Source organism: Bubalus kerabau, chromosome 3 (assembly GCF_029407905.1).
Source record: "Bubalus kerabau isolate K-KA32 ecotype Philippines breed swamp buffalo chromosome 3, PCC_UOA_SB_1v2, whole genome shotgun sequence".
Classification (NCBI taxonomy): Eukaryota; Metazoa; Chordata; class Mammalia; order Artiodactyla; family Bovidae; genus Bubalus; species Bubalus kerabau.
This window is the reverse complement of record NC_073626.1, coordinates 105412926-105432520: the sequence shown is the minus strand read 5'-3', so window position 1 is coordinate 105432520 and position 19595 is coordinate 105412926. Positions and strand designations below refer to the sequence as shown.

Below are 19595 nucleotides of genomic sequence, written 5' to 3'. Positions count from 1 at the left end.
TTAATGCTTTGTACTATGTCCCAGGTTTAGGCTTTCTTAGGGTCAAAAGTCTTTTTCCCTGAAGTATCTGTGTGTATGCAATGTGCAATAAGTATATACACACACACACACAGGCTTTTGCATATATTATACCATAATACCACACTAACATTAAAAATTAACATAAATTAATGAAGACAATATACTTCCATAATGTCAAGTCTTTAAACACTGTAGACTCCAGGGAAATGGAAATGGACTTGAGTTGTTGCTAAAACATCTCTAATATATTGTATTCCACTCTGCAGAGATAATGGCCGTGTCCACATGATAAACTGAAAATTCAGTATTACATTAGAACAGCTTTGTTTTATTGGACTTTTACTCTTTGCAAGGAGCTTTGCATATGTTATCTCATTCCATTTCACAGTAAGCAGGAGAGGTGGCTGTTTATATTCCCATTTCCTAGATGAGGAAATGGAGGAACCAAGAAAATAAATGAGGTACACAGTATCATCCATGCAGGATAAAAACTAGGATCCTGGACTGTCTGGATCCTACCCTTTTACACTGTGATATAGCCTCAATCAAGCTTTTAGAGCTCAAAAATAAATCCTTGAGAGATGTGCTTAGTCACTCAGTCATGTCTGACTCTTTGCGGCCCCTTGGACTACAGACTGCCAGGCTCCTCTGTCCATGGGATTCTCCAGGCAAGAATACTGGAGTGGGTTGCCATTCCCTTTCCCAGGGGATCTTCCCAACGTAAGGATAGAACTCAGGTCTCCCGCATTGCAGGCGGATTCTTTACTGTCTGAGCTGTACCAGGGAAGCCTGAATATGTTGAGAGATGAACATATAGTAATAATACCAACAGAGAAAGGAGGCCAATTCAAAATCTCTGAAAAATTTCCCTTTCTGAAGTACCATATTAGTTGATCCTGGGAGCAGAGGTGTCTGCAGAAATGAAACATTCTCTATGAAAACTCAGGCTTGGGCTTGAAATACTCTTAGCCCCCCCTCACCATGGCTCCCAAATAAGAAGCCTGTCCAGAAGAAAGTGGGTCAATGTGGAGCTGTTGGAAGAGGGTCATGAAGATGCTATTTGCTATGCATATTAAAATAAGCCAATCATTCAAACTAAAGATTCTAACTTTACTATTTAATTAGTTAGAATATTCCACAATATTTTATTACCTTCTATGAAGAAAATAGCCCTTGGATAAATGCAGGAACATTCTGCTTACTAATGAATGGAATTTACAAATAACTGTTTGAAGGATCTGCTTCACTTTCCCAGAGGATCTTATTCCCTAGAAAAAGTTGGATTCAACTGGGAACCTGGAGAGGTGTATATCATGAAAAAAAGTTACTGCAACTTTTGTCAAAATATCCATAACTAGAAAACATGATTTTTCTATAGGTTAATTCAGTTAAAGTCTATTAGATGTACTTACTGACATAGAATTTGTTTTAAAAAGGTATAGTGAACCTATTCTTCTTTTCTAATACAGATAGTCAAAAGGAAACAGACATGAATTCATTTGAAAATAGGTTTGGACAAATAAATGGCAAATGTAATTCTGGTTATTTAAGTTATGAAAAATGGAAGGCTCCTATTGATAAACAATGAAGAATTGACCAATATCCAAAGCAGGCAGCTTTCATGGGACTGTGCTCATTGTCAACAAATGTTGGGAAAAGGTCAATGGTTAATTAAATAATCCATCACCTCAGGATAGAGAGTAGTTCTCAACTCTGACAATCAGTGACAGAAATATTAAAAGGTCAAGAAATGAGTTACAATATATTCTGTTTTGTTATTATGTATTATAAAGATGTGACTTTCTTAAAGATGTAAAGGATACAAAAGGCTCTTATCCTACTAGAAGCATGTTTCCTAAACAAATATATTTTGGATTATTTACTGATATGAATACTGAGAATTCTCCTGAAGCTAGAGACTTCTTTGAAATTTTGTACTTTTTGAAAAAGAATCTGTTTTTGATATTGAGTATTTTGTCTCGATACTTGAAAAAGTATGTGATGGAGATGGAGTTAGGGGTGGGGGAGAGGCTTCTTTTTTGAGAATCACTTTCACTGGGGCTTGGTGATTTCAAACCATTATTTGCTTTGTAAATAAACATCACTGCAAACATGGTAGCTTTCAGCTGCTGATTGTACTTTCTTGTGATGGTGGATAACTCAATTGCTCTCAGAGAATAGTAACATCTCCAATTTCCTTATGTCAAGTACAGAATAACCCTTCTGTAAATTAAAAGTATTACACAAACTTGATATATTGATTTGACCTAATTTTCTTTTGCCTGGATTTGTTTCCTTACTACCCTTTCCAAATAAAACGTTATTATTATTTTTCAGTGGGTATTGGTATTTAATTTGGGCTGCCTTATCTGGGCTTCCCAGGTGTCGCTAGTGGTAAAGAACCTGCCTGCCGAGACATAAGAGACACAGGTTCAATCCCTGGTTCAGGAAGATCCCTTGGAGAAGGGAATGGCAACCCACTCCAGTATTCTTGCCTGGAGAATCTTATGGACAGAGGAGCCTGGTGGGTTACAGTTCATGGGATCACAAAGAGTCAGACATGACTGAAGGGATTTAGCAGGCATGCATGCCTTATCTAGCAAAATTTTTCTCCATCATCCTCCCTTATTCCATCTTCCTGCCCCAGAGTGCCATTGATTCATTCCTAGTTTTCAAGTTTCAAGTGTAAGCATTCCTTTTTTTCTGTACTGGATGTTGACTAAATGAAAACCTACTCATTTTTGTCTTTCCACCCACCTTTCTCCTTTACCTCTGTGGCCAAAATATGGAAAACAGACAATGAAAAGAGGTGCCCCAGAATAACTGCTTTCCAGGAAGCCATAAATCATATGTGATTAAAGTAATTGGCAACAAAAGAAGGAAAATATGTTCTTGTGCTTTAGCTCTTTAGTTTTGCATGTGAGAGGAAACTGGTCACTAGTTGAGATCCCACAGGTTAAGGAGAGATTATGCTTTATTTGAATAGAAAAATGAAGCCTCTTACTTGTCCCTTGAGAAAGCAAGGCTTGGAGAGTAATGGTCTATGGCCACGTCACTGCTGAAATGTTCTTTTATATGGCTTCTAAATGAGGGGTGCTTCACCAGGGACTTTGACCCATGACTGTGCATGGCTTTACCCCCTTGCTGTCTGGGTGAATGCTGCTGTTTCGAATATGGGCAAGTGTTATATGATTATTTTATCTCTTACTGTAAAGTGTTTTGAGAGACTTTGTATGAGAAGCAATATAAAAATAAATTGAATTGAACTGTGGCTTCACCTCCCCACTTTTTAGTGCTGAAACCTTTAGAGCAAAAAGTGCAGTGCTGTGACAAAGGACAAGATTAAGATGATGTCAGGAAAATGGTCAGCTCTGGAGAGCCCTGACCCTCCAGGAGGTTGTGTGTGTGTGTGTGTGTGTGTGTGTGTGTGTGTATGTTAGTTGTCACATTTGCCTACGTGTTAGACTAAAGCCTTTCCACAACTGGGATAAATCATATTTGTGTTCTTAAGTTAGTCATTCTGAGGAGTCATAGGATATCCAGAATCTACTTCCAGTTAATGCATTTCTGTGAAGACAAGAAGACTTGTTAATTACACAAATATCTCTTTTACATAACATATCACTGTGCATTAAAAGCCCCTGGTTAGCCTCTAAAAGGCCAGGGTCTGAACCACATCATATTACTTTCAGAATCCACAACTGCAATAATTTTTCTTTTAAAGTAAAATAATCTTGGCTTAGGGTAATAGGTTTTTCCTGCAGAAATGTGATTTTATGTTTTATGACACCGCATCAATACATTATTTTAATAAATGGCTCTTGGTTCACCAGAAGTGCTGTATTTTGACAATATCAGCCAACCTTTTCATTTGTTTAAGCAGGAAAAGTAGGGTGCCAAAATAAAGCTACTCTAGTAGAACATCTCAAGAATGTTTATGAAAACTCAGTTATAGCTACATTTATTAGAGTTAAAGCATAGTACTAATTTGTCATGCAGAATTCCAGAGAAGTGAGTAATTTCTGCATTTCTCTAAATGCCAGGGTTTCATATTTTGAGGTAACCATTTGCTTGTAAATATGAAACTAGCAACATGGACTATAATGTGACAAAAGGTATCAGAGATTTGTCATTATCTGACAATAGTTATTGGATATATTTGCTACCATGCTATGGCATTTCTCATAAAAGTAAATTGGGGAATGAAAAGATTTATCACATCAGGCTCTCTGACAATGGTCCAAAATTTTAAAAAATTTGAATTAGATGATTTACTAGAGGTTAGAAATGGCTCCCCACTCTCTGTCCTCACAACACAGAAATTTTCTTACGTACATCATGCTTATCTTCATCAAGTCTCTCTGAGATCCTCTGATTATGGATAAGCATTTTCAGTCCATAGAAGATCAGTCTTATTACAAAGTTGTGACCACACTAACTATTTAATTATCAAAATACAAAGAGAAAAATCTCTTTCAGGACCCAGAAACTTTCTTGTTTATGAGGTTGCAGAGAGCTCCCCTCACAGATTTGTTGTTTATGACTCCTTTTTATCTAAAGCTCTCAACAATATTTTTACATAATTAGTCAGATTATCCAAGGTATCCTGGGTATAAGTAGGAATATGATTGTTCCTTGGCGGTAAATGGTGACTTTGGGCCTGAAAAAATGAATATCCATTCAAAGGTGCTTATTATCTTAGGATGGCACAGAGACACTCATAGTCATTTATTTTTGTGTTTAATCTTTGTGGGACAGTATGCTCTTGTTCCGAAGTGACACTCTCCTAACCCTAAGATATCTCCTAAGATAACAGAATAATATATATAACATATGCACACATTAATGCATATATTAGGATTTCTCATTCAAATGGTTCATTTCATAGAAAATACAGTTGTACCTAGCAATTTATATGCAGAAGTATGAATAGATCTCAGAAACAGATGGGGGCTGGGGTGGGGGGAGAGATATATTTTGCAATTCATCAAGTTACAGGTCCAAATGCCTCATTTTTACTTCTTCCCTGCAGTAGACTGAATGTTTATATCCCCCTAGAATCATTTGTTGAAATCCCAATCCCCAATGTGATGACACTGGGAGGTGGGGCCTTTGAGAGTTAATTAGGTCATGAGGGTGGAGCCCTAATGACTGGGATTAATGGCCTTATAAGGAGAGACATGAGTGAGATAATGTCTCTCTCCATTGTGTGAAGACATAGTGAGAAGGCAATCATTTACAAATCAGGAAGAGGGCACTCACCATAACCTGATTGTGTTGTCACTCTGGTCTTATACTTCCAGCTTCCATACTGTGAGAAATAAATGCTTGTTGCTTAAACAGCCCAGTTTATGGTATGTCATAGTAGCTGAACTGATTGCTTCCCTCCACCCCACGATTATACTTATTTTCCATTTAGACCATAATTCCATTTATTTTTTAAAAATTAAAAAAAAATTAAAGTCTATTTGATTTATAATGTTGTGTTAGTTTCAGGTGCACAGCAAAGCAATTCAGATACACACATTCACATATATATTTCACATGTATATATTCCTAATATATATACATATTTTTGTTTTTCCTTTTCCATTATGGGTTATTATAAGATATTGATTAAAGTTCCCTGTGCTATATAAAATAGGTCCTCATTTATCTACTTTATATATAGTAACATATATCTGTCAATCCTAAGATCCTAATTTATCCCTCCCTCCCTTTTCCCCTTTGGTAATTGTAAGATTTTTTATTTTTTCTTTAATATGTGTGAGTCTGTGTCTGTTTTATAAATAAGTTCATATTTATCATATGTTTTGATTCTATATATGAGTGAGATTTGTGATGCTTTTGAACTGTGGTGTTGGAGAAGACCCTTGAGAGTCCCTTGGACTGCAAGGAGATCTAACCAGTACATCCTAAAGGAGATCAGTCCTGGGTGTTCATTGGAAGGACTGATGCTGAAGCTGAAACTCCAATACTGTGGCCACCTTATGCGAAGAGTTGACTTACTGGAAAAGACCCTGGTGCTGGGAGGGATTGGGGGCAGGAGGAGAAGGGGACGACAGAAGTTGAGATGGCTGGATGGCATTACCGACTCAATGGAGCATGAGTTTGGGTAAACTCCGGGAGCTGGTAATGGATATGGAGGCCTGGCATGCTGCGATTCATGGGGTCGCCAAGAGTCATATACGACTAAGCAACTGAACTGAACTGAACTTACTTTATTTAGTAAAATATTCTCTAGGTCCATCCATGTTGCTGCAAATGGCATTATTTCATTCTTTCTTATGGTTGTGTAATATTCCACTGTATATATGTACCACATCAACTTAATCCATTGAAGGGCATTTAGATTGCTTGGCTACTGTAATCAAAGCCACTATGAACATTGGAGTGCATGTATCTTTTCAAATTAGAGTTTTGTCTTTTCTGGGCATACACCTAGGAGTGAGTTTGCTGGAAGATGACTCCATTTCTAAATGAGTCAATCAATAGCTAACATTATATATAACCTGGGACTTTACTGCATCATCTTTGTTCTCTTTTCTCCTCTGCTGTACTTATGTGACTTTACAGCTATTGTGCACACATTTGCTGTGTTCCGGGACACAGGATCATTCACTTTTGTTCAAATATGCCAAGTGTTTTCATGACTGTGGGCCTCTATTCATGATGATTTCTAAGACTAAAATCACTTTCATCATCTCTACATATTGAAAACCCATTCATCTTCAGTTCTTTCCTAGTTTAAGTGGCAGAAAAGAGCCTCAGTTTTCCATCTGCAAACTGAGGATATGTAGCATTCTCTTTCAGTGTGATTTTAGCAATCTAGTGAAAATATGAGTTTGATCCTTTAGTAAAATGCCCTGGTGTTCTTCAATTAATCACTTCTCTGCAAACCAGGAACATATTGTACTTAAAATATTCAGCCTCTTATTATGCATGCATATGGAAATATCTTTTTCTATGCCTTGTAAGACCTAAGGAAATGCTAAACATTATTTACGCCTATATAAATACCTAATATTTATAATAAACTGGGGGATCTAGACTTAGTGGGAACTTAATAAATATTTTTTAAAATGGACTGTTCCATATGTTCAGTGTCCCAAATGTTCCAATATACATCTTGAACTATTTTGGACCAGTAACAAATTGAAGTTGGAATTAGTTCAATTCATCAAGTTTATTTTTACTGCAATGTACCCAACACAGTAAGTGCTTCTAGTTGCTACCTTTGGACAGACTGCCAAAGAGATATGATATATGAAATACATCAATGTCACTTTTTAGTTCTGCATGACTTTCTTACAATAACACAATCCAATTGGCAAGTTGATGAAAGCCTAGAAATGGAACTTCGTTTAAAGGCTCTCAGTGGTGCTTATAGATCCTATATTTCCTGCTTCATATTTAGCAGTGTTGGTTCTGGTTTTTCTATATTTCAGATAGCATTGCCATGGCAAAAGGTTCATACTCCATAGTGTGAGGGACACTACTTCAAGTTACTTCTCTTATGCCAGATGTACCAATTATGGCACAGAGGATGAGGGAAGCAACTGAAACAGGTCATTTGGTATTGTCATGTGACACCTGAAGTGGCATAATGTAACACACACACACACAAATTGTAAAATGCAAGACTTCTGAAGGTGTGATGGGCTCCTTTATCAGAATTCAATGACTGGCTAAGATTAACTGTCTTTGCTCGTTAATAGAGAGATTTGACACATTCTAAAAGGTGAACTCTCAAGTCTCACATTCTTCTCCGTATCATTTAATCATCCTCTTTGATAGCAACTGAACAGCTAGTGGACTGGGGAACAACTTTGCCTTTTCAAAACTCTATATAAAAATGTCTCTTAAATTTTTTGGGGGGTATATTTATTTATCCACAATCTATTCTCCCCGTCAGAGGAAGCTGGCCTCTTCAAAATTTGTGTGGAGAGCTAAACTTCTATATTGGCAGCTTAGTGTCCAGTTCAAAACCACATCCCACAAGGCATTGAGTAAGAGACCAGAGAATCTTCACGACGCCATCTTTAGATTGAGATCACATGGCTCTGAATATGCCTACTGTAGAGCTAGTAATTTTAGGTTTAAACGTTTGCCAAATTGACTTTCCTCAAACTGCATGTACCTTTTACCTCTGCCAGTCAAACCCACAAGTTTAAACTATATGGAAGGAAAAGAGCACCGAATCCCTTCAAATATCCATTTTGCTTATATTTTTGAAGCAAGAAATGGAAAAAAAAAAACAAAAAACAAAAAAACTCTCTATTAAACAAAGAGGTAACATTTGCCCTCAGCCAGGGGCTTTCAAGTTCTCATATGTCTCAATGAAAGCCAACCTAATTAGTATAAATCAGAATTTTGTATTATAGACAGTCAAGAATAATGAGTTCTATTATGAAAGATTTCAGTAGGTAAGATATATGCTATTCAACAGAAAAAAAATAAACAAGCTTCATTTCTTCATTAGAGGATGCTTATTTATAGTGCAATATATATCTACCTCGACTTTGACATTAAAGTTGTGACTGCTTTTTAGCTATAAAATTTGATATTGTCGTGGCGGCTGCACTATTCGAATGATAGCTACAGCACAGCTGCTATCAGTGAGGGGGATTTATTGCTTCCCTACATGGATAAGGGTGTGTGCATGTTTACTTTTAGTTTTATTGCTGATGTCCTATATTTTAATGACACAAGGTGAGATAAAAGAACATTATAACATTATAATCAAGAAGCCCTACAAATACAAATGGCTTACATCTTATGAAACTTTGTTTTAACTGTATGCAAATTCCGTGTCTTTTCTTGCAGTGAAACAGTCTAAATTGGTAGAGAAGTTACACTCCTGCACATGCCCTTATGCTTGTTTTTGGCATTTCTTTCACCAAAGGCACTGGATAGGAGAAGGAAGGGAGGAGAGTAAACAAGACTGGAAAAAAGAGAAGAGAGATGAGTGAGGATCACTAAGTAGTTCAGATAATTTTTTTGTGTGTGGTAACTAATTTCTGAGAGAAATTGGTTGATTTGAAACTTGGGATTCAGCTTCAAGCCAATTTGGAAGCATGTAACTTTGCTGTTTGAAAGACAATAAAGAAAAGGGATAGAAAGTTGAAAAGTTTTTTTTTTTTTTTCCCCCACTGATTTTGTCTCCTGTTCTTTTTCTTAATATTGTCTTGAACCAATAACCTAGTGACAGATGGGGAGAATTCAGTGTGCTTGGCAGTTTGGATTAGGTTTGATAAGCATTCAGGTCTATTTGGTATTGAAACAGAGTTGGAAATCACATGAAGACAGCCTTTTCAGAAGAGTCCCATTACTTGGTGGTTTCTGAAAGTTAGTTCATAGTACCGCTGGAAGAGTCTTTGGCGTACTGAGGGATTTCATGATTGATACCAGGCAGCACAGATGTGCCTGATGTGCCTTCAAGGGTCTTAATGACGTTGTTTAATAGAGAAAAAAGTTTTGCTTTACTATGAAACAAATGAAAACTGTTCTTTCATTATCCTAGATCCTTGAACTTTCCCATATTCTCACACCCTCTTCTTGATATATTTTCCTGTTTGTTCGTTTAGACTTGTGGGTTTAGAATGCTATGTTAATCATTTCTGTTTAAATACTAACAAATCTGTGGAATTAACAAGTATATGCCCTGCAGCATATGAGATTTAAGAAGACTGGTTTTGATCTTTCAGTTACCAGAGAAGTATTTTACATCTCTCAAAATTTCCTCACAAACATATTTGAAAATAAATTGGCCATTCAAAAGTTGTTGAGTAAGCAATCAGGTCATTTTACCTGGACTTATAGAAAATGAAAAGACAGATTCCTGCTGTCGTTATCCTTTTTTGCTCAGTAATCTGGTAGCCTTATTGGTATTATAAGTTAATTTGATGTTTTAGGTACTTATGTTTGCCTAAGAGTCTTATGTAGGGAGTTTTCTTTACTTTTTAGCCATATGTAAACCACATTTTTGTTAAGTATTTATCAAACTGCAGCTCCTAAAAAATTCATAGGTGTCTTTTTAACAAAGTCCAAATTGCTGCTTTTCTGAATTGAAGACAGTTTTAGTATATGAATTATTATTCCTGTAATAATTGCTTGCAACTGAACACTTGGAGACCATCTTTGATAAATATAGAAATGACTGAGTTTGCTAAATAGTCTTTTCATTATAATAAAGCTATGCCAGTCAATTAACTCATTTCTCAAGCATGTGAGCACATTGTACACCAAGTACTGAAATGAGAACATTAGATATTACAGCCTTGAATAGATTTGATACCTGTTTTGTTGTGGGGAGAGGGAGAAGTAGGAGGGAGGTATTCATTTACCTTCTTATTTCCTCATGCAGAAATGCCTTGGTTTAAAGTGAAAGTTGCTCAGTCGTGTCCTACTCTTTGTGACCCTATGGACTATATAGTCCATGCAATTCTCCAGGCCAGAATACCGGAGTGGGTAGTCTTTCCCTTCTCCAGGGGAATCTTCCCAACCCAGGGATTGAACCCAGGTCTCCCACATTGCAGGCAGATTCTTTACCAGCTGAGCCACAAAGGAAGCCCAAAGATACTGGAGTAGATAGCCTAACCCTTCTCCAGCGGATCTTCCTGACCCAGGAATCAAACTGGGATCTCCTGCATTGCAGGTGGATTCTTTACCAACTGAGAAATACTTATTAAAAACATGAGTAAAACTTCCAGATAACTATTTTTATTAGCCCTGGTCCCCCTACCCTGCATCATTAGCCTCTACTTCCCACCTGGCAACCAGTGACAAAATTTACTCCTAATGGGTATTTTACCCAGGCCTATTTAAAGATTATGCACATACGGATTCTATTTTTCAAGTGTTCTCTAAATAAACCTTTAGCATGTATATGTGTCCTTTTGGTAATTCAATTTTCTTACTGATGTGAAAAAATCTATAAAAATGAAGAATTTGGATTTTAATATTAAATGCTATAAGTGACAGCACTTATCAAAAGTATGAAATTTTACTTTGAGTAATACACATGAGAAAACTTCTGGTGAAGAGAAAATTTTCACATGGATAAGATTACAAATAAATTCAAATTATTCTAGTCAGGCACTTAACTGTGTTTTGGAGAAGGCAGTGGCACCCCACTCCAGTACTCTTGCCTGGAAAATTCCATGGACAAGGAGCCTGGTGGGCTGCAGTCCATGGGGTCGCTGAGGCTCAGACAGGACTAAGCGACTTCACTTTCACTTTTCACTTTCATGCATTGGAGAAGGAAACGGCAACCCACTCCAGTGTTCTTGCCTGGAAAGTCCCAGGGACGGGGGAGCCTGGTGGGCTGCCGTCTATGGGGTCGCACAGACTTGGACACGACTGAAGTGACTTAGCAGTAACTGTATTTTATCCTAAAATTAGTGCCCTGCTTGATTAATAGTAATAACATCTTTGTTTCAGTAAACGTAACATGAAACACTATACAATGGAGAAAGTTTATTTAGAATTTGAGTTTAATCAATATTGTAAAGTAATTAGCCTCTAATTAAAATAAATAAATTTAAATTAAAAAAATAAAATAAAGCAGAAAAAAATAATTTTAGAGTGATAATTTGCTTTTATTTATTTATTTCAAATCCTATAGCCTAAAGATGCTGCAGATAACTTAATTGACTGATGGGTTGATTTCAGTTTAATATATGCTTCCTCACCACATTTGGTTTGATCATTTTTGACTGGATCAGCTGATGACTGGTTATTTAGTAACTGGAAATTTTAGTAAACTGTCATATATCCAATTTTTAACTTTGAAGAAGTTAGTGAAGAGTCCCTCTGTAGAGTGAGCAAGAAAAATTGAAGGATTAAAATGATGCAAACGCATTTACATTGTGGGTGTCCCTTTTGTCATGGAGAAGAATGGCTGCATCATCCTTTGCAAACTTCCAAGTGGTGTCAGCACTTGGGGTTGATGAGTGAGAATGTGGCGGTTTGAAAAGATCATGGAGAAACCAGCTTCTGAACTGGGAATTTGAAAGCACCCTAGCACGTCATTCCTACAGCAAACCTAGAAAATAGCATGACTGGAAATGTTAAGTAACAGAGGAATAGAGGCATTTAGATGGTTTGTATAAGGTCTCCCAACTATATGAACCACAGTCAAAATGCAGGAACTGCCAGAAGAATCATTGAGACTATAGACAAATGTGCTCCAGGAGATATATGTGAACCACAGGTGAAACTCTCATACGTAATTTTAAGTTTTCTAGTTACAAAGAATAAAAGGAAACTGGTGGAATTAATTTCAATAATATAGTTTACCAAATATATCCATTTTTATTTCAAGATGTGATAAAATTTACCAATAATGTTATATCTTTCTCAAAGATGTAACGTATTAATGTACAAAATTCCATGCACATTTTTGATAACAACATGTTTCATTTTGAGCTAGTCACATGTCAGGGGCTCAATAACTGGGTGGCTGGTGCATACCATATTGAACAACATAGCATTAGAGTACTTGAGAAACCAAAAATGGCCCACACAGTATTGTATCTGATTAGTCAGAGACTCCAGATAAAATGATCCTCCTGACATAGATATTAATTTTAGGTCATACAGGAGTGGTTTTCTTAGGGGAAAAAAATACATGTTCTAAGGGAACATATTACTTAAATTAGAGCACAGAATAGCTCAGAAAGGACATATAAGTCAGCTGGTTGGTGAAGCTCAAGAGACATGGCTTTCTGGCTTCAAAATCTTATTTTTATTATAATTGGATCAACAAAGATTGTTAAGTGCTACTATTACTGAGGAAGGGGTCACTGCTTGAGGTGCATAGAAGCCAATACTATGGCACTGATTTTAGAGAGAGAGAAAAAAAAAAAAGACCTTTATTGCCAGGTCTACTGGCAAGGAGCCCAGGAGCCCAGGGCTCAAATCTGTCTTTCTTACCTGGGATTCAGGGTGAAATTTAAGGGGTTAGGAGAATTTCAAACTCTGAAGCTGACTGGCTGCTCCTGAATCGATCATCAAGCTACTTGGGCTCCTGGAAGCCAGGTTTTTCTTATTGAAGGACTTGCTCTGTAAAGAGCTCTGCTGGCAACATTTCTGTTCTTTGAGTTCTGTAGACTGATAATTCTTGTTCTGGGGTCATCCTCTCTTGCATATGCACAATGATGTCTCTGTAAAATAGCTCCAGGTTTGAGTAATCAACAGCCTGTTTTAAGGAAGCAAAACTGATTTAAAGCGGTGTAGGGAAAAAGCAAATTAGCCAAAATGGTGGAGGTCAGGCTCTCAGCCCATGGCCTCTCGCTCTCACCCCATGTTTTGTAAATATATGGTTATGTAACAACTGAGATCACTTATAGCATTGTGCATGCCTGTCATGATGTACCGCTTGGCCACGGGTCACTTTTGTTCTGTAAGCATATATAAACTCCACCTGAAAAATCCCTTGTGGCCATGTTATGGCTGTGTCTGCTGGTCAGCTATGAGAGAGTACAACATGTCTGTGGCTGCTGCACCAGCCAGGAGAAAATAAACATGTCTGTAGTTCTTCGAGTTTTCTTCCAGCTTCCCTGCTTGCACCTTGCCCACCCTGGGTTCAGCAAACAGTGAGATACAGCAAGACAAGTGGTCAGTGTTTTATGTACAATCTCACTGTCTTTGAACTCTGCACTATATATTGGAAAATAAAAACATACATATGGTGTCTAATCCATTATTCCCAGAGGTCTTCCTCCTAGCCCATGATATGCCAACATATACATTCAAAGAGAGAGAACAAGTTCTTCTGAAATTGGATGTTACCAAATATTCAAAGAGACTGAAAGACCATACCAGCTATAGTGGCTAGCTCAATGCCAGAATCATCATTTGTATGTACAAAAGACAACCCATTTTGTAAACAAAAGCAATACAAAAAATGCGTCTAGAGCAGTAAAAAAAAAAGGTCCAACTCTTAACACTTGGTCTTCATGGCTGAGAAGACTTTAGAATCTCAAAAAAGGAATTGGAGATGAAATAAGTTCACTTTTTTAAAAAAAGGGTACAGGTGTTTAATGGCTAGCTTAGTTAATTAGTACTGGGCTTCCCTGGTGGCTCAGTGGTAAAGAATCCAGCTGCCAATTCAGATGATGCAGATTTGATCCCTGGGTCAGGAAGATCCCTAAAAGAAGGAAATGGCAACTCACTCTAGTACTCTTGTCTGGGAAAGCCCATGGGCAGTGGAGCCTGGTGGGCTACAATCCATGGGGTCTCAAAAGTCAGACATGACTTAACAACTAAACAACAGACAAAATGATAATTAGTAGCTCTGCTTATAATTTATCTATATTGGTTTTCAATTCTTTTTAAATGTTTTCCATATGGATTTCCTCACCCAATAAAATGATAATTATGTGCACCTACCTCATAAGGTTGCTATAAAAAAATAAGAACATGCCTCTGATATACCATGGCCTGGGTTCAAACCATGGATCTGCCTCTTACTGTCTGTGTGATGTAAGATGAGTTACTTATCTTCCCTGTTCCACAGTTTTTTTTCACTATGAAGGCCTTACTGAAAGGTTGGCCTCTCTGCACACTGGTGCTGAATCAAATCCCAGACACAGAGTTTGGGGTGAAGTAGAAAAGGATAGCTTTATTGCTTTTCTAGGCAAAGGGAGACACAGGCTTCTGCCTCAAAAAAACTGTGTCCCAACAGTGATAAGGATTTTTTACAACAGTGGATCAAAGATGGGGTCTCTGACAAGATTAGGGTGTGAGCAGGATTTCCACTTCCTAATCTCCTCTCAAGTCTCCTCCTCTTGATGAGCTTCTCTGGCTCCTTAAATCTTGCCTCAGGTGATTTATTGGCTGCTCCACCCTATGGACTGTAGCCTACCAGGCTCCTCTGTCCATAGGGTTCTCCAGGCAAGAATATTGGAGTGCGTTGCCATGCCCTCCTCCCAGGGAGTGGGTGGGGGGGGGGGGGCGGTCTTCACCACCCAGAAATCAAACCTTTTACATCTCTTGTATTAGCAGGTAGGTTCTTTACCACTAGTGCCAACTGGGAAGTCTTGGAACTTGGGAAAGGTCATGAAAGCTGAAGTCTTGCCTACAAGCAATGGGGGACAGGAAGCCTCCACGCCCAGGATCCCCATAGACATAGCACCATAGCCCCACTCAGTTTCAAAAGGAGACTGATAACCCTTCTACTCATTGGCTTTAATGAAGATTAAATTAATTAATATAGGCAGAAGGATTAGAATACTGCATAGCACAAAATTGCTTAGTGGATACTAATTATTAAAATTACCTGGGGAATTTTTAAATACTTTCCTTGTTTCTATTTCTTAGATGCTGATTTGGCTACTTGGGGATCTAGTTTGTGAAGTTTCTCAGGATCTGAGGACCACAGTGTTTGGAAACCACAGGCGTGGATAGAGGAAAAGTATTCAGAAAAGCCAAAGAATTGATGTTTTTGAACAGTGGTTCTGGAAAAGACTCTGGAGAGTCTCTTGGACTGCAAGAAGATTCTATCAGTCCATCCTAAAGGAAATCAGTCCTAAATATTCATTGGAAGGACTGATGCTGAAGCTGAAACTCCCATACTTTGGCCACCTGATGCAAAGAACTGACTCATTGGAAAAGACCCTGATGCTGGGAAACACTGAAGGCAGGAGGAGAAGGAGACGACAGAGGATGAGATGGTTGGATGGCATCACTGACTCAATGGATATCAGTTTGAGTCAACTCTGGTGGTTGGTGATGGACAGGGAGGCCAGGTGTGCTGGAGTCCATGGGGTTGCAAAGAGTTGGACACAACTGAGTGACCGAACTGATGCAGATGAAGTCAATCATCATCAAGATGAGTAATCTAATCACAACAGTGGTGATTTTGCTTGGGCCACACCCTAGCATTACCAGGACATTTTAAACACCTGGACAGCACCCAAACCAATTAAATCAGAATCTGGAGGTGGTCCCAAGTGTCAGTATTTCAAAAGCTCTGGAAATGGTGCAGTGCGTAAATAAGGCTGAGCACCCATGAACTAAGGTAGGTTTAAATTCCACATTTTAATTTTTTTTTTTTAGAAAAATGCTTCTAAGGTTTTAGATGATGGCAAATTGACATAAAAATAGCACATTAAGAAGAACATTGTGAAAAGTGTGCTTAACTGACCCAGCGTTATCTTTCGCTGCCCTTTTTTATATGGATGAATAAAGACAGATAGGAGTTAATTGCTCTTCAGTTAGATCGAGGTCAGTCTTTTGTTCTGAAGTCTTAGAAGTAGGTTAAACAAGATGGTATTACTTGCACTACTGTACTTAACCTTGACTTAGGTCATTTAATGCAGTGTTTCCTAAACTTTGTTGAGCATCAGAATCACCTAGGAAGCAATTTCAAATTTAGATATCTCAGCCTCACCTCAAAAGATTTTTATTTGATGGTTTTAAGATAGGACCTGGGAATTTGAGTTCTTTGAAAGCTTCCCAGATAATTCTAATATTATTGTCATTAGCTGTATGTAGTGAATCAAGGTACTAATGGTGGTAAAACTGTTGGTAATCAGAAAATTTTGGCTTTATAAAAGAAAACCAGTAGTTGTTTTCTCCCTGGCATACAGTTAGCTAAATAGACCTGCCCTGAACATGACTTATCTAGAAAATGACTGTTTCCTATCCCCTGTTTGGTAACTGGTATCCAATAGTATTAAATATGAACAACTTGTTAATGACAGAGTAATTTCTAGGCATTTTGTTATATAATTCTTACCACAGTCCTTTGGGTAAGAAATATTGGCTCCATTTTATAAATTGGGAAGCCAAAGCCTCAGATGGTTAAATAACATAGTTGCAATCATATAACAGGTAAAAGTAATGGAACCTGAATTAGAAGTCAGGTCTATGTAACTTCAAACCTATTCTGACAAAATTAGTGAGTATCAGTATCTGACAAATGTGGCTCCTAACAAGAATCAGTAGCAGACAAAAATAACCAACCCCAAATGCAAGTATTTTGATATGTATTCATTTTAAGACATAAAGAATCATTTTCCTGTTATATATGAAATCCAAGTGGTAAGAAAATAAAGATTGTTTAAAGAAATTTTTTTCTAAGCCATTGGGTTCAAGAGGCTCTATTTACTCGTGGCCCTAATTTTCATGTGTTTACAATGAATGAGATCACAGTTGATCAAGACAGACCTCTGTGATGAAGAATGACTGACTTCTTTAATTGTTGTTGTTCAGTTGCTGACTTGTGTCCTACTCTTTTCGACCATATGAATTGCAGCATGCCAGGCCTCCCTGTACTCCACTATCTTCTGGAGTTTGCTCAAGTTCATGTCCAATGAGTCAGTGATGCTATCCAACCATCTCATCCTCTGCTGCCCTGTTCTTTTGCTTTTGATCTTTCCCAGCATCAGGGTCTTTTTCTTTTCACAACAAGTGGCCAAAGTATTGGAACTTCCCCATTAGTACTTCCAATGAATATTCAGGTTGATTCTTTAATAAAATGTTTCAAATAACTATTGAGGAGCAGCAATTTAAACCCTCGAGAAACTCTGGAGTCAGATTTAGGAAAAAATAGGAGAAAGTTCTCTAAAAGACCCATAATATTTCCATAACATTAAGGCAATATAGACTGACATTGCTTTAACAACGAAATTCAAAGGGCAAAAGATGCTCCAAGTGCTAATGAGGAGGAGTGATATTACAAGTTTTGTTATCTGAAAATATCTTTTTACTTACCAGTAAATAGTGGACATTTTGAGCCTGTTTAGGTACAGACTTGGAGGTTAATCTTCCTAGAGTGCATCAGATGTCTTTCCTTTGCCCCAACAGGAACTTATGCATTGCTTGATTGTTGCACTTTTTATGTTTTAATATCATTGCCAGCCTAATAGTTCATCTACTATATAGCCTTTGGTCAGTGTTGGCTCTCAGTCTGTTGGAAGAACTAGTTGATGGGATTAGTGGAGTGAAGAGCTTGGGAATTTGGAAATGAGCCATGACTTTTCTAATCAGATTCTTTACTCAGTGTAGAGTTCTTTGAGCCTTGTTTCCAATCATCTAGTAGCTCAGGGAATCCTATCAAAATTTTTTTAATCCTTCCAAGGAGCATTTGGTTGGACTGCTGCTGCTGCTAAGTCGCTTCAGTCGTGTCCGACTCTGTGTGACCCCATAGACAGCAGCCCCGTCCCTGGGATTCTCCAGGCAAGAACACTGGAGTGGGTTGCCATTTCCTTCTCCAATGCATGAAAGTGAAAAGTGAAAGTGAAGTTGTTCAGTATTGCCCAACTCTTAGCAACCCCATGGACTGCAGCCTACTAGGCTCCTCCATCCATGGGATTTTCCAGGCAAGAGTACTGGAGTGGGGTGCCATCGCTGTCTCTAAGGTATCTATAAATTGTGAGTAGGCCTGAAAACACTTTCAATTTAAAAAAGAAAAGTATCTATTATTCTGACTTTTGATAAGAAGTTAAAAAAATTACCTGAAAATGACACTGCAGTTGGAGCAGCTATAAAGAGTTAAATAGGGGTATACATGGCTTCGTATTAGAGCACAGCCCTTCTAATTGATAGGTTAAAAAATGAAGAACAAGTAGCAACAGTGGCATATGCTATATTCAGAAAGATTTAAAAGATATTCTTTTACCAAATGGTGCAAATGAAAGTAAGCTGTCAAACTGACAGCACAATAATGCCATCTTCACAATAGCACATCCTGTACTACAGTGGAAATTATTTCAGTTTTACAGAGAAATTAAAGATAAGTTCTGAGGACAAATAGCTGAAATGTTTTTTTTTGTTGTTGTTGTTGCAATTTTAGAATCATCATTGCTTTCTAGAATCCACTCCAAACATAGCCAGAAGAATAACCATAATAAATCATGATAATTTATATCAGCTTATTTTGGGGAAGTAGCATCAGATACACTTCATACTACTTACTTAAACTATAATTATTTTCATTAAACTATAAAATTGCTTACAGCAGATTTACTCTAAACACATAAAATCATATCCTTAACAATGAGCACTTCTAGACCCTAAGTGTTCAAAATAACTGAAATCAAGTGTAAAATAGCAGTCCTTGATTTATACTTTTTAATTATATATCTTTGTAGACATAATCAATGTACTTTTGTGGGCTTATAATATATTCCTTTTTATTTTGTTGAAACATACGACAGGCTTATTCATTCTCCATCCTGTTAATTAAAAGGTAGTGTAAAAAGAAACTTATGAAAATGATGTCAGGTGCCTATTACCACAAACTCCCAAGTAGTTTGTGTCTGTCAAGAGTACAGATTAATTCAGAAATGAAGGGTCTGGGGAAAAAGCTGATAGGTTTTGTGCTTTGCAAAATGGGGAGGTGATAAGAAAGGTGGTTGAATAACAGAAAATTGAGGAGATCTAAATATTACTCTACTGTGAGTAATATAGTATTTCATACAAAATGAGGGCAAACTAAGATATTGAAAACAATATATCTGAAATTGTATGCCTTCCAATATTCTAGTTACCAAAATATATATTTATCAGCTGTCTCTATGGTTTTATTTTTATTGCTATCTTTGGAAACTTTGTCCCCTGGTATG

General features: G+C 37.4%; 3 long non-coding RNA genes across 23 annotated transcripts in view; 1 reads left to right on the top strand and 2 right to left on the bottom strand.

The window, feature by feature from the left end:
- Positions 1-12315: 12315 nt before the first annotated feature.
- LOC129646467 (uncharacterized) lies at positions 12316-18051 on the bottom strand. Its single transcript, XR_008711962.1, has 2 exons — positions 17743-18051; positions 12316-13222 (listed from the first exon to the last, which is right to left on the bottom strand). It is a non-coding gene; the product is annotated as an uncharacterized LOC129646467 (long non-coding RNA).
- On the bottom strand, positions 13282-14535 carry LOC129646468 (uncharacterized). Its single transcript, XR_008711963.1, has 2 exons — positions 14416-14535; positions 13282-14173 (listed from the first exon to the last, which is right to left on the bottom strand). It is a non-coding gene; the product is annotated as an uncharacterized LOC129646468 (long non-coding RNA).
- The window catches only part of LOC129646466 (uncharacterized), a 367507-nt gene continuing 362074 nt past the window's right edge, over positions 14163-19595 (top strand). For 20 of the 21 annotated variants that reach the window (XR_008711951.1, XR_008711953.1, XR_008711950.1 and 17 more), the window contains exons 1-2: positions 14891-15030; positions 15346-16045. This is a non-coding gene — a long non-coding RNA (uncharacterized LOC129646466). Of the gene's footprint in view, positions 14509-14890; positions 15031-15345; positions 16046-19595 lie in introns of those variants that run through there. The other variant, XR_008711945.1, reaches the window with a different exon arrangement.